This window comes from Saccoglossus kowalevskii, chromosome 10, assembly GCF_978046115.1.
Source record: "Saccoglossus kowalevskii chromosome 10, keSacKowa6.1, whole genome shotgun sequence".
NCBI lineage: Eukaryota > Metazoa > Hemichordata > Enteropneusta > Harrimaniidae > Saccoglossus > Saccoglossus kowalevskii.
The window spans coordinates 1,570,188-1,585,040 of NC_140650.1; positions in this window are offsets into that span (position 1 = coordinate 1,570,188).

Sequence of the window (14,853 nt, forward strand, 5' to 3'; positions counted from 1 at the left end):
GCCCATGGTTAAGTAGTAGTTCACCATTTTGTTACAATTAACCTAGAGTGTCCACTGACAGAAACCACTTAATGATACCAACAAGGACTGTCACCCACGTTTGTATTTCGATTAGGAATTTCGGCCAATTGGTGAATACGGTGTACATTGTGTATTACAACTTACATTCAGATCAACAGCTACACCTGTTCAATTTTTGTTATCAAGTTATAATATCTTATTACCACTATTACTTTTAGTCACGCCCAAAATTGAGACTTGTCTCCGGATGTGTGTCAAGGTTCGTCCATTACCGTAAAGAGTTCAACTATTCCTTGTCGTGGTAATGTGTTGGTTTCGGGCCAAAGTTGATTAGAATCATTGGCACGGCAAGTTTGGTATATAAATAAATAGCCGTTGTCTCGAATGAAATATTGCTTTTAGACAAGGTATATGACGTTGCTACATTGTTTACGACACCTCGCACAACGATATAAAAGGTGAGACAAAGTCTGTTTTTAAGATAGTTCGCCGAGTGCCTGCAAGAACCACATCGCACCGGTCGCACAGGTAAGGATATTATTGCAATTTACAAACTAGTCTTCCAAATGTGTCAGTCAATATATACACAACTTGGCTAAGTCATAACATATTTTATTTGACGTATATTTGCTCATCGGTGTCAGTATATCGTTATATTTAGCTGTATTTCAAGACAATTTATTGCCACTCGGTTGTCGGTAGTAAATCATAAAGCAAAATGTAACGGATTAATGAAGCTATAACTTAAAGTATCTAAGTGTGCGATAGAAACCTGCCGAAAAATAAACAGTATTAGAAAATGATCACTAACATTGTATAGTAATTCCTGTTTTACCCGTTTCTTCGTTTCTTGACTGTTGATGGCGCTTTGCTTCATCAAACCTACTGGACGGTTTCCTTATTATCAGTTTTCGACGATCAGCCGGTTTTTGTGCCAGCTCCCGATGTTTGCCATAGACGGTTCCCATGCCAACTCTCGGCGATATTTTTTTCATGATAAGTTTGATATGAAAAATTGTTCATATGCCGCACTATACTATACCACAGTCCCCCTATAGATAGAGGGACTGTGACTATACTTTCCTATCGTATCATATTTTAATTGTGGTCTTGATAAGTAGTACATTTCAATGCAAAATAAATAACTGTCGGTAAATTTGTTCGTGCTGCGCAAGTAGTTGGTCGGATCGCCATTTCAAACAATGGCAAAGTTTATGAGGAAATCACTTCGTTAAATTTATAATATGGTAAAAAATTTAGATTCTGGAACTGGAGTCGTCTGCTAGCAACTCGCGATGTCGTGGAATATATACAGTTTTTGAAAACAAGAAAGCCACCAATGGCAGCAACCGAAGTCAACACAAACCTGTTCGATGACGACATTTCCGCGGTTAATTCCCTGTCTTCTGATTTTATCTCGAATAAATATCACGAGTTATTTTTATGGTAACACTGTTTAATATTTTCTCAGTATTTCGTCTGAAACTAGTACATTATTTAGGTCGAAGCCACCTATAATCCCACATAAAGAATTACGAGTCGCTAAATATTCACATTCTTAAAAAATGACGTCATCGCGCGTTCAAATGCACAGCTGTATTGGTTTACCAATCAGTTTGAAATATTGCTAATTTTGTGTTCTGTCAAATACTGTGACGACAGTAATTACTTTTTTCGGGTATTCAGTACAGTCGATTGACAATCGATTCATCAAAAGTAGTCAATGCAATTTGTGCATGTTCTGATGAATAATTAATGATAGGCTAAGAAATTCAGTGACTCGTAAAAAGGGACGACCCCCTTTTTTGTACCTTTCTTGAATGTTGTCGGCCCAGACCCAGAGCGCGGGGCTAGGTGGTTTCCGTGCTATCTCCAAGTATTCGCCAGAGGTGAGCTTCGGCGTACCATAAGAGCACGTGTCACAATGACCCTGCATTATTATTATTATTATTATTTTTATTATTATTATTATTATTATTATTATTATTATTATTATTATTATTATTATTATTATTATTATTATTATTATTATTATTATTATTATTATTATTATTTAATTTGTCAATAGAGTTAAAACATGACAGAGCCATATAATCTAAATAATGTCTGTATAATAAACTAATATTGAATATATATCAACGATTGATTCAGCGGTATGTCATTGAAACCGGCGAAGGTCATCATTTTGAGGTTGGCATATCACCAACCCCGTACTACCACAAGAAAGAGCTGATAATTGCGTGCGTAATCATGAAAACGAAAATCACAATTTTAGTTTTAAACGAATGTGAAGAACGTATGGGGTTCTATTCCCGGATTCCATGGATACTCGACATACCCCCTCCCTTGTTCCCAGTTAGCTGTCGTACGCCGTGGTTCTGTTACAGCAAGGTCAGTAGCCGTGGATATAAGGTCAGTAACCATGGTTACAACAAGGTCAGTTGGCAAAGTTTGATGCTGGAATAGTCTGACATATAAAACTAGTTTTTAAAATTGTTGTCATTTTTAATAATTGATATGATGGATGCAAATAGAAGAAAATTAATTGTTAAATGACATGTGTCAAATAAGAATATCTTCACGAGTTGCTGGAGCGTATGTTACGTAATTGACGTACAACACATTACATTATATTGAAAGCGTTTCTAATTGAAAACGAATAAACGCAGTATCCCGCAGTCGCACATTCTCTCGCTGTCCTCAAGCTGTTATACTAAAGTTTGTAAACGATGACAAGTCTGATCTCTACATGTATTAATGATGCATCACGTTGTTACTATAGCAACGGATCATTTCGCATACTTTTGTTGCTTCGCATAACACATAATGCGTCGGAGCAAACCTTGGTATAGGTACGTACACACGACTTAATCAATTAATCGCTATATCAATTATTAGATTATGATGCAAATTGTATTGATTAAGGGATTTTACAGTTATAGTTATGTGTTATGGGTTTTTTGTGTGATATCCAAAATTATGTGTCAGTTTTGTGATTTCTCACAGTTAAGTGTCAGTTTTGTGATTTCTCACAGTTAAGTGTCAGTTTTGTGATTTTCCATACAGTTAATTGTCAGTTTTGTGATTTCCCACATAGTTATGTGTCAGTTTTGTGATTTCTCACACAGTTATGTATCAGTTTTGTGATTTCTCACATAGTTAAGTGTCAGTTTTGTGATTTCCCACACAGTTAAGTGTCAGTTTTGTGATTTCTCACACAGTTAAGTGTCAGTTTTGTGATTTCCCACATAGTTAAGTGTCAGTTTTGTGATTTTCCATACAGTTAATTGTCAGTTTTGTGATTTCCTACACAGTTATGTGTAAGTTTTGTGATTTCCCACATAGTTATGTGTCAGTTTTGTGATTTCCCACATAGTTAAGTGTAAGTTTTGTGATTTCCCACATAGTTAAGTGTCAGTTTTGTGATTTCCCACATAGTTATGTGTAAGTTTTGTGATTTCCCACATAGTTATATGTCAGTTTTGTGATTTCTCACACAGTTAAGTGTCAGTTTTGTGATTTTCCATACAGTTAATTGTCAGTTTTGTGATTTCCTACACAGTTATGTATAAGTTTTGTGATTTCCCACATAGTTATGTGTCAGTTTTGTGATTTCCCACATAGTTAAGTGTAAGTTTTGTGATTTCTCACATAGTTAAGTGTCAGTTTTGTGATTTCTCACATAGTTATGTGTAAGTTTTGTGATTTCCCACATAGTTATGTGTAAGTTTTGTGATTTCCTACACAGTTATGTGTACGTTTTGTGATTTCCCACATAGTTATGTGTCAGTTTTGTGATTTCCCACATAGTTAAGTGTCAGTTTTGTGATTTTCCACATAGTTATGTGTAAGTTTTGTGATTTCCCACATAGTTATGTGTCAGTTTTGTGATTTCTCACACAGTTAAGTGTCAGTTTTGTGATTTTCCATACAGTTAATTGTCAGTTTTGTGATTTCCTACACAGTTATGTGTAAGTTTTGTGATTTCCCACATAGTTATGTGTCAGTTTTGTGATTTCCCACATAGTTAAGTGTAAGTTTTGTGATTTCTCACATAGTTAAGTGTCAGTTTTGTGATTTCTCACATAGTTATGTGTAAGTTTTGTGATTTCCCACATAGTTATGTGTAAGTTTTGTGATTTCCCACACAGTTAATTGTCAGTCTTGTGATTTTACATACAGTTAATTGTCAGTTGTGTGATTTCCTACACAGTTATGTGTAAGTGTTGTGATTTCCCACATAGTTATGTGTCAGTTTTGTGATTTCCCACATAGTTAATTGTAAGTTTTGTGATTTCCCACATAGTTATGTGTAAGTTTTGTGATTTCCCACATAGTTAAGTGTAAGTTTTGTGATTTCTCACATAGTTATGTGTAAGTTTTGTGATTGCCCACATAGTTATGTGTAAGTTTTGTGATTTCCCACACAGTTAAGTGTCAGTTTTGTGATTTCCCACATAGTTATGTGTCAGTTTTGTGATTTCCCACAGTTAAGTGTCAGTTTTGTGACTTTCCATACAGTTCATTGTCAGTTTTGTGATTTCCCACATAGTTATGTGATTTCCCACATAGTTATGTGTCAGTTTTGTGATTTCCCACACAGTTAAGTGTCAGTTTTGTGATTTCTCACATAGTTAAGTGTCAGTTTTGTGATTTCCTACACAGTTAAATGTCAGTTTTGTGATTCCTCACACAGTTAGGTGAAGGTTTTGTGATTTCCCACACAGTTAAGTGTCAGTTTTGTGAATTTCCATACAGTTAATTGTCAGTTTTGTGATTTCCCACACAGTTAAGTGTCAGTTATGTGAATTTCCATACAGTTAAGAGTCAGTTTTGTGATTTCACACACAGTTAAGTGGCAGTTTTGTGAATTTCCATACAGTTAATTGTCAGTTTTGTGATTTCCCACACAGTTAAGTGTCAGTTTTGTGAATTTCCATACAGTTAAGAGTCAGTTTTGTTATTTCACACACAGTTAAGTGGCAGTTTTGTGAATTTCCATACAGTTAAGTGTCAGTTTTGTGATTTCCCACATAGTTATGTGTAAGTTTTGTGATTTCCCACATAGTTATGTGTAAGTTTTGTGATTTCTCACACAGTTATGTGTAAGTTTTGTGATTTCCCACACAGTTATGTGTCAGTTTTGTGATTTCCCACACAGTTAAGTGTCAGTTTTGTGATTTCCCACATAGTTATGTGTAAGTTTTGTGATTACCCACACAGTTAAGTGTCAGTTTTGTGATATCTCACACAGTTAAGTGTCAGTTTTGTGATTTCCCACATAGTTATGTGTAAGTTTTGTGATTTTTCACATAGTTATGCGTAAGTTTTGTGATTTCTCACACAGTTATGTGTAAGTTTTGTGATTTCCCACACAGTTATGTGTCAGTTTTGTGATTTCTCACACAGTTAAGTGTCAGTTTTGTGATTTCCCACATAGTTATGTGTAAGTTTTGTGATTACCCACACAGTTAAGTGTCAGTTTTGTGATTTCCCACATAGTTATGTGTAAGTTTTGTGATTTCCCACAGTTATGTGTCAGTTTTGTGATTTCTCACACAGTTAAGTGTCAGTTTTGTGATTTCCCACATAGTTATGTGTAAGTTTTGTGATTACCCACACAGTTAAGTGTCAGTTTTGTGATTTCCCACATAGTTATGTGTAAGTTTTGTGATTTCCCACACAGTTAATTGTCAGTTTTGTGATTTCCCACATAGTTATGTGTAAGTTTTGTGATTTCCCACATAGTTATGTGTAAGTTTTGTGATTTCTCACACAGTTATGTGTAAGTTTTGTGATTTCCCACACAGTTATGTGTCAGTTTTGTGATTTCCCACACAGTTAAGTGTCAGTTTTGTGATTTCCCACATAGTTATGTGTAAGTTTTGTGATTACCCACACAGTTAAGTGTCAGTTTTGTGATATCTCACACAGTTAAGTGTCAGTTTTGTGATTTCCCACATAGTTATGTGTAAGTTTTGTGATTTCCCACATAGTTATGTGTAAGTTTTGTGATTTCTCACACAGTTATGTGTAAGTTTTGTGATTTCCCACACAGTTATGTGTCAGTTTTGTGATTTCTCACACAGTTAAGTGTCAGTTTTGTGATTTCCCACATAGTTATGTGTAAGTTTTGTGATTACCCACACAGTTAAGTGTCAGTTTTGTGATTTCCCACATAGTTATGTGTAAGTTTTGTGATTTCCCACAGTTATGTGTCAGTTTTGTGATTTCTCACACAGTTAAGTGTCAGTTTTGTGATTTCCCACATAGTTATGTGTAATTTTGTGATTACCCACACAGTTAAGTGTCAGTTTTGTGATTTCCCACATAGTTATGTGTAAGTTTTGTGATTTCCCACACAGTTAATTGTCAGTTTTGTGATTTCCCACATAGTTATGTGTAAGTTTTGTGATTTCCCACATAGTTATGTGTAAGTTTTGTGATTTCTCACACAGTTATGTGTAAGTTTTGTGATTTCCCACACAGTTATGTGTCAGTTTTGTGATTTCCCACACAGTTAAGTGTCAGTTTTGTGATTTCCCACATAGTTATGTGTAAGTTTTGTGATTACCCACACAGTTAAGTGTCAGTTTTGTGATATCTCACACAGTTAAGTGTCAGTTTTGTGATTTCCCACATAGTTATGTGTAAGTTTTGTGATTTCCCACATAGTTATGTGTAAGTTTTGTGATTTCTCACACAGTTATGTGTAAGTTTTGTGATTTCCCACACAGTTATGTGTCAGTTTTGTGATTTCTCACACAGTTAAGTGTCAGTTTTGTGATTTCCCACATAGTTATGTGTAAGTTTTGTGATTACCCACACAGTTAAGTGTCAGTTTTGTGATTTCCCACATAGTTATGTGTAAGTTTTGTGATTTCCCACATAGTTATGTGTAAGTTTTGTGATTACCCACACAGTTAAGTGTCAGTTTTGTGATATCTCACACAGTTAAGTGTCAGTTTTGTGATTTCCCACATAGTTATGTGTAAGTTTTGTGATTTTTCACATAGTTATGCGTAAGTTTTGTGATTTCTCACACAGTTATGTGTAAGTTTTGTGATTTCCCACACAGTTATGTGTCAGTTTTGTGATTTCTCACACAGTTAAGTGTCAGTTTTGTGATTTCCCACATAGTTATGTGTAAGTTTTGTGATTACCCACACAGTTAAGTGTCAGTTTTGTGATTTCCCACATAGTTATGTGTAAGTTTTGTGATTTCCCACAGTTATGTGTCAGTTTTGTGATTTCTCACACAGTTAAGTGTCAGTTTTGTGATTTCCCACATAGTTATGTGTAAGTTTTGTGATTACCCACACAGTTAAGTGTCAGTTTTGTGATTTCCCACATAGTTATGTGTAAGTTTTGTGATTTCCCACACAGTTAATTGTCAGTTTTGTGATTTCCCACATAGTTATGTGTAAGTTTTGTGATTTCCCACATAGTTATGTGTAAGTTTTGTGATTTCTCACACAGTTATGTGTAAGTTTTGTGATTTCCCACACAGTTATGTGTCAGTTTTGTGATTTCCCACACAGTTAAGTGTCAGTTTTGTGATTTCCCACATAGTTATGTGTAAGTTTTGTGATTACCCACACAGTTAAGTGTCAGTTTTGTGATATCTCACACAGTTAAGTGTCAGTTTTGTGATTTCCCACATAGTTATGTGTAAGTTTTGTGATTTCCCACATAGTTATGTGTAAGTTTTGTGATTTCTCACACAGTTATGTGTAAGTTTTGTGATTTCCCACACAGTTATGTGTCAGTTTTGTGATTTCTCACACAGTTAAGTGTCAGTTTTGTGATTTCCCACATAGTTATGTGTAAGTTTTGTGATTACCCACACAGTTAAGTGTCAGTTTTGTGATTTCCCACATAGTTATGTGTAAGTTTTGTGATTTCCCACAGTTATGTGTCAGTTTTGTGATTTCTCACACAGTTAAGTGTCAGTTTTGTGATTTCCCACATAGTTATGTGTAATTTTGTGATTACCCACACAGTTAAGTGTCAGTTTTGTGATTTCCCACATAGTTATGTGTAAGTTTTGTGATTTCCCACACAGTTAATTGTCAGTTTTGTGATTTCCCACATAGTTATGTGTAAGTTTTGTGATTTCCCACATAGTTATGTGTAAGTTTTGTGATTTCTCACACAGTTATGTGTAAGTTTTGTGATTTCCCACACAGTTATGTGTCAGTTTTGTGATTTCCCACACAGTTAAGTGTCAGTTTTGTGATTTCCCACATAGTTATGTGTAAGTTTTGTGATTACCCACACAGTTAAGTGTCAGTTTTGTGATATCTCACACAGTTAAGTGTCAGTTTTGTGATTTCCCACATAGTTATGTGTAAGTTTTGTGATTTCCCACATAGTTATGTGTAAGTTTTGTGATTTCTCACACAGTTATGTATAAGTTTTGTGATTTCCCACACAGTTATGTGTCAGTTTTGTGATTTCTCACACAGTTAAGTGTCAGTTTTGTGATTTCCCACATAGTTATGTGTAAGTTTTGTGATTACCCACACAGTTAAGTGTCAGTTTTGTGATTTCCCACATAGTTATGTGTAAGTTTTGTGATTTCCCACAGTTATGTGTCAGTTTTGTGATTTCTCACACAGTTAAGTGTCAGTTTTGTGATTTCCCACATAGTTATGTGTAATTTTGTGATTACCCACACAGTTAAGTGTCAGTTTTGTGATTTCCCACATAGTTATGTGTAAGTTTTGTGATTTCCCACACAGTTAAGTGTCCGTTTTGTGATTTCTCACACAGTTAGGTGTAAGTTTTGTGATTTCCCACACAGTTAAGTGTCAGTTTTGTGATTTCTCACACAGTTAAGTCAGTTTTGTGATATCTCACATAGTTAAGTGTCAGTTTTGTGATTTCCCACATAGTTATGTGTAAGTTTTGTGATTTCCCACACAGTTAAGTGTCAGTTTTGTGATTTCTCACACAGTTAAGTCAGTTTTGTGATATCTCACATAGTTAAGTGTCAGTTTTGTGATTTCCCACATAGTTATGTGTAAGTTTTGTGATTACCCACACAGTTAAGTGTCAGTTTTGTGATTTCTCACACAGTTAAGTCAGTTTTGTGATTCCTCACATAGTCAGGTGTAAAGTTTGTGTAAGTGTATGCTGTATGTTTCGTTATTTCCCACATAGTTAGGTGTGTGTTTTTTGATTTCCCACACAGTTAGGGGCATGTTTTGTGATTTTCCACATAGTTAGGTGTGTGTTTTGTGATTTTCGGCAGAGTTAGGTGTGTGTGTGTTGGGATTTCTCACAAGTTTCGATAACTTTTATCCCGCCGTTTAAAACAGGCAATGATAAAATTATTATTATAGTTACTCTGCTGCTTACTAAAATGGTTAAATAAAATAATTCGCGGCCAGGTAACTTGAATGGACGGTTTTCTAGCAGTATTTTTCTACTAATTCCCCAAACAGTAATAGTTTTCTAGAGTTGGACAGGTTAGCTCACTAACACGACAATTTGCGACAGCAGCCCGTAACTAGAGTATTAAAAGTTTGTCACGTGATTGAAAGAAGTGAGCACCCAAACAAATTAATTTGGTTTCGTAAACGAACCCACGCGCGTTCCAGACTTCGTCGTTACTTTAACCTGTTGAAAATCGGGGGAAAAAATGAACACAATTCGTAACTTTATATCTCAATATATAAATACACGTGCTTCGTTTCAATGAGTGGATGTACCGCATCAAAGACTGCCAAGAATGTACGTGCATTGACAAATATTCGAGTAATCCTAAAAGATTCTTCAAATATGGTGGGGTCAACTGGCGGTCATGGAGTCACCAGATGGTCACTGAGTCATTTGCCGGTCACTTCCTTCCAGTTTTGTTTCATTGGTATCAATTGTAAGGTGAAATTATTTCATCATATCTTGAAAATTCACAAAGACGCATATTGTTATTGATATGAATACTAATATTGCACTAATATCAGTTATCTGCTTCATACTTAGATATGACTATAAGGCCAGCCTTCTATCAAACTATGCGACGAAATAAATAATTTTAATTTTATTATCATACATTTTCTGTACTTTCACATCAATATCTCACTCTCTCCTACCTACCCATGGAGTATACATTTTCCTGCTCATTCGTCACACAAGAACCAGTATTACATTTGCAGCATGCTGTCTTTTTTCGTGTAAACTATTAAACTGGGGATTATCTAGAGAAAGTAAAGACTTAACTTAAACTGTTTTGACAGATATAATGAGCTTGTAATAACACTGTTATAAAAATGATCTCAGATGACATCAATGTCACTTGCCTCATGTAGACAACATGTTTCAACAGAATGTGCTCAATTTGAAAATTATATCCTAAACACCAGTCTTGTTACCATAGACACAAGTAGTGATGCATCCTAAATGCCAGTCTTGTTACCATAGACACAAGTAGTGATGCATCCTAAATACCAGTCTTGTTACCATAGACACAAGTAGTGATGCATCCTAAATACCAGTCTTGTTACCATATTACAAGTATTAGTGCATCCTAAATACCAGTCTTGTTACCATAGACACAAGTAGTGATGCATCCTAAATACCAGTCTTGTTACCATAGACACAAGTAGTGATGCATCCTAAATACCAGTCTTGTTACCATAGACACAAGTAGTGATGCATCCTAAATACCAGTCTTGTTACCATAGACACAAGTAGTGATGCATCCTAAATACCAGTCTTGTTACCATAGACACAAGTAGTAATGCATCCTAAATACCAGTCTTGTTACCATAGACACAAGTAGTGATGCATCCTAAATACCAGTCTTGTTACCATATCACAAGTAGTAGTGCATCCTAAATACCAGTCTTGTTACCATAGACACAAGTAGTGATGTATCCTAAATACCAGTCTTGTTACCATAGACACAAGTAGTGGTGCATCCTAAATACCAGTCTTGTTACCATATCACAAGTAATAGTGCATCCTAAATACCAGTCTTGTTACCATAGACACAAGTAGTGATGCATCCTAAATACCAGTCGTGTTACCATAGACACAAGTAGTAGTGCATCCTAAATACCAGTCTTGTTACCATAGACACAAGTAGTAATGCAACCTAAATACCAGTCTTGTTACCATAGACATAAGTAGTAATGCAACCTAAATACCAGTCTTGTTACCATAGACACAAGTAGTAATGCAACCTAAATACCAGTCTTGTTACCATAGACACAAGTAGTAATGCAACCTAAATACCAGTCTTGTTACCATAGACACAAGTAGTAATGCAACCTAAATACCAGTCTTGTTACCATAGACACAAGTAGTAATGCAACCTAAATACCAGTCTTGTTACCATAGACACAAGTAGTAATGCATCCTAAATACCAGTCTTGTTACCATAGACACAAGTAGTAATGCAACCTAAATACCAGTCTTGTTACCATAGACACAAGTAGTAATGCATCCTAAATACCAGTCTTGTTACCATAGACACAAGTAGTAATGCAACCTAAATACCAGTCTTGTTACCATAGACACAAGTAGTAATGCAACCTAAATACCAGTCTTGTTACCATAGACACAAGTAGTAATGCAACCTAAATACCAGTCTTGTTACCATAGACACAAGTAGTAATGCATCCTAAATACCAGGCTTGTTACCATAGACACAAGTAGTGATGCATCCTAAATACCAGTCTTGTTACCATAGACACAAGTAGTGATGCATCCTAAATACCAGTCTTGTTACCATAGACACAAGTAGTGATGCATCCTAAATACCAGTCTTGTTACCATAGACACAAGTAGTAATGCATCCTAAATACCAGTCTTGTTACCATAGACACAAGTAGTGACGCATCCTAAATACCAGTCTTGTTACCATATCACAAGTAGTAGTGCATCTTAAATACCAGTCTTGTTACCATAGACACAAGTAGTAATGCAACCTAAATACCAGTCTTGTTACCATAGACACAAGTAGTAATGCATCCTAAATACCAGGCTTGTTACCATAGACACAAGTAGTGATGCATCCTAAATACCAGTCTTGTTACCATAGACACAAGTAGTGATGCATCCTAAATACCAGTCTTGTTACCATAGACACAAGTAGTGATGCATCCTAAATACCAGTCTTGTTACCATAGACACAAGTAGTAATGCATCCTAAATACCAGTCTTGTTACCATAGACACAAGTAGTGATGCATCCTAAATACCAGTCTTGTTACCATATCACAAGTAGTAGTGCATCCTAAAAACCAGTCTTGTTACCATAGACACAAGTAGTGATGCATCCTAAATACCAGTCTTGTTACCATAGACACAAGTAGTGGTGCATTCTAAATACCAGTGTTGTTACCATAGACACAAGTAGTGATGCATCCTAAATACCAGTCTTGTTACCATATCACAAGTAATAGTGCATCCTAAATACCAGTCTTGTTACCATAGACACAAGTAGTGATGCATCCTAAATACCAGTCTTGTTACCATAGACACAAGTAGTGATGCATCCTAAATACCAGTCTTGTTACCATAGACACAAGTAGTGGTGCATCCTAAATACCAGTGTTGTTACCATATCACAAGTAATAGTGCATCCTAAATACCAGTCTTGTTACCATAGACACAAGTAGTGATGCATCCTAAATACCAGTCTTGTTACCATAGACACAAGTAGTAGTGCATCCTAAATACCAGTCTTGTTACCATAGACACAAGTAGTAGTACATCCTAAATACCAGTCTTGTTACCATAGACACAAGTAGTAGTACATCCTAAATACCAGTCTTGTTACCATAGACACAAGTAGTAATGCAACCTAAATACTAGTCTTGTTACCATAGACACAAGTAGTAATGCAACCTAAATACCAGTCTTGTTACCATAGACACAAGTAGTAATGCAACCTAAATACCAGTCTTGTTACCATAGACACAAGTAGTAATGCATCCTAAATACCAGTCTTGTTACCATAGACACAAGTAGTAGTACATCCTAAATACCAGTCTTGTTACCATAGACACAAGTAGTGATGCATCCTAAATACCAGTCTTGTTACCATAGACACAAGTAGTAATGCAACCTAAATACCAGTCTTGTTACCATAGACACAAGTAGTAATGCATCCTAAATACCAGTCTTGTTACCATAGACACAAGTAGTAATGCAACCTAAATACCAGTCTTGTTACCATAGACACAAGTAGTAATGCAACCTAAATACCAGTCTTGTTACCATAGACACAAGTAGTAATGCATCCTAAATAACAGTCTTGTTACCATAGACACAATTAGTAGTACATCCTAAATACCAGTCTTGTTACCATAGACACAAGTAGTGATGCATCCTAAATACCAGTCTTGTTACCATAGACACAAGTAGTAATGCATCCTAAATACCAGTCTTGTTACCATAGACACAAGTAGTGATGCATCCTAAATACCAGTCTTGTTACCATATCACAAGTAGTAGTGCATCCTATATACCAATCTTGTTACCATAGACACAAGTAGTGATGCAACCTAAATACCAGTCTTGTTACCATAGATACAAGTAGTGATGCAACCTAAATACCAATCCTGTTACCATAGACACAAGTAGTGATGCATCCTAAATACCAGTCTTGTTACCATAGACACAAGTACTAGTGCATCCTATAGTCCTACATACATATCGTATATACAATGGATATTGACTTGACGATACTGAATTATTGTCACTAGCGCTGGTTGAATTCTACCAGTCTTCCTGGAACACTACCAGCAAATCTGGGATACATATCAGAGGAAATGACAACAAAAATTAATAGTTTAATATATTTCAGAAAATGTCGTGTATATTTCACTCAAAGGCTCAGAAGAAGTATAGTAAAATACGTCACACACTATCATGTGACTAAAATACGCGAACTCGATAGGCTAAAATATAATGTAGGCGGTACATAGGGTAAATTTCCATCATGAATTGTACTTGGGCAGGAACTACAGTGCAACAATTCAGGCGTTGTCCTGTTGAACGAAATAAATACAAATGCGTGAAATAATCTCATCTTTAAAACTTCATGATTGATGATCAAGTATTATATTACAATAATTATTGAACAATAACTGTATTTTCACGCAAGTTATTAGATCTTAGCAACTAATGAAAATATGCACTGAATATGCATCTCAACTATTTTACTTGTTGGCCGAGCGAGATTAAAATAAGGAGATTCACTCTTCTCCATATACAATGATTTATCAACTGAGTAGGAAACCAAGAAAAAAGGGAAGGGGATTACTGACTACATAGAGTGAGGTCAAGACAGGCTGTTTAACTCCCCTGATCTTGTATCTGAGCAGGTAGGGCAGGTATTGTAGCACAGAAGTCATCTCCATGGTAACAAATTATATGTAAATGAACTTGGCCTCGGTAGTAAATTTGTAATTGACCCTATAGCGACCTTTTGAAAGATGATGTCAACGACCTTTGTAGAGTACATATCACTGTGCATGGTAACATTTAAGTTGTATTCATTCACCAAGTACAATGCCACGTCCATACAACGACGAAGGACGAGGGTCAAACAGAGTTCGTACAAAGTTAGAACAGAGGTCATCCCAAGACGCTTGATCGTACAATGGCGAATCCCCCCATCACATTTTCTCCCAAAGTGCATATAACGAACGAAAAACAAAACAAAAATTCCTCAAATTGTTCAATCAAACCCTATGCAAAACCCCAAAACGCTGCATTGATTTGGGTTACAAATACTTCACGTAGATTTTCCAAGGTGTCGTATTCTCTGAGAATCTCCGATAAAATCGCTCTAATTTTGAATTCAAAGTTATTCATC